Below are 1,741 nucleotides of genomic sequence, written 5' to 3' on the forward strand. Positions count from 1 at the left end.
GTTTACAAATTTTATCCTCTGTTATCACCAAAAACTCTTATCGGCTAATCGTTGCAACTTGTACATACTTAAATGTGCAACTACTAGTTTTTAAATCATTTTTCCATCTTTCATTTGATTTTTCTAAAAATCTATTGCATTGTTGTAGATTCATTTTCACATATAAGGTCTTTATGCACCTTTGTATATCAAGCTCACTCATATTTGTTTCTATTATTTTTTATGCTTAATTTATTTTTACATAATTTTAGAATATTATCATTTTAGTATTTGATGTAGGCTTAATATCTTTTTAGTATTTGATGTATAGTCTAAATACCATTTTAATATTTTAAAAAATTTTAATTAACATTTTTTTCTTTTTAAATTTATTTTCTAATAGCTATTAAATTTCAGATGTTTATTTTTAATAATTAATTTTTAATTTTATCTTTTACTAAAAATATTTATATAATATTAAAATTCAACTAAAGTTATTATATAATTTACTATTTATTTTTTATTTTTTTAATAATTAAACTAATGACTAATATTAGCCATTACATGGCACTTTTTTTCCCACCGAATCTAAATGAATCCCTCGAAGTAACTTCCACCCTTAAGTCAACACAACCATTTGAATGTATTATAAACCAATAAAATTATTTTCATGAAATTTAATATAACTTAAAGGAATTGAAACGAATACATGAAAATTGATACAAATATCTACAAAAGTATCATATGGTTTTCAAATAATATAAGCATTAAAGTATTACAAGTAAAATTTATGTGTCTTATATGATTAGTTCATAACTCTTTTTACTGTAATGTAGCATTGATAAGGGTTTATGATATATTGTTGGAAAGGATATATGAGAACTTGTCATGTTAAGAGTTCAATTGTGAATTTTGTGAAATGTAATCTTTGGATTGTCTTCAACTAAAATTATTAATTATTTTCAAGAAATTTAATATAACTTTAAGGAATGGGAACAAATACACAAAAATTGATACAAATATCTACAAAAGTATCATATAGTTTTCAAATAATGTAAGCATTAATGTATTACAAGTAAAATTTAGGTGTCTTATGTGACCAATTCAAAAATCTTAGCCAACAACCATTCTATTTTTAAGGAAGCCTCCCTCCATGACACCCAACATTAGTCTTGTCTCTCATTTCAAGTGGTATGATAGATTGTTAGGAAGAACTCATCAAGTTAAGAGCTAAATTGTGAATTTTGTGAAAATGTAATCTTTAGATTGTCTTCGACTAAATTTATTTTGATTATTATCTAATAAAGTTTGTACACCATTTCCATCTCTTTCTTTATTTTTGTATAATTTGTTTTGTTTATTCCTAAACATGCATGCCCACAAATATTAGGCCCCACCATATCTTTATGTGTATTTAGATACATTTATTTCATCTTCATACTTATTGCACTTACATAGGCATCTATACTGCAACAAAGATGATCCCCACTTGACCACACTCATTTTTATCTCTCTTATACATGAGTAGTATTAAGTAGCTCTCAATAGTGTTAGGATAAATATTTAGAGTTAGGATTAGGTGGAAACAATACATATCTACTAAAAAAAGATTAAAACTTTAGAAATCTAATATTAAAAATATATATTTAAAAAAATATTAGAAAGTTAAACCTACTTGAGATAAAGTCTTTATTTTTGTATAAAAACATTTTTGTTTATTCCTAAACATGCATGCCCACAATTATTAGGCCCCACCTTATCT

This window comes from Cupressus sempervirens, chromosome 3 (assembly GCF_028749045.1).
Source record: "Cupressus sempervirens isolate cs-2001-9-10 chromosome 3, ASM2874904v1, whole genome shotgun sequence".
Lineage (NCBI taxonomy): Eukaryota > Viridiplantae > Streptophyta > Pinopsida > Cupressales > Cupressaceae > Cupressus > Cupressus sempervirens.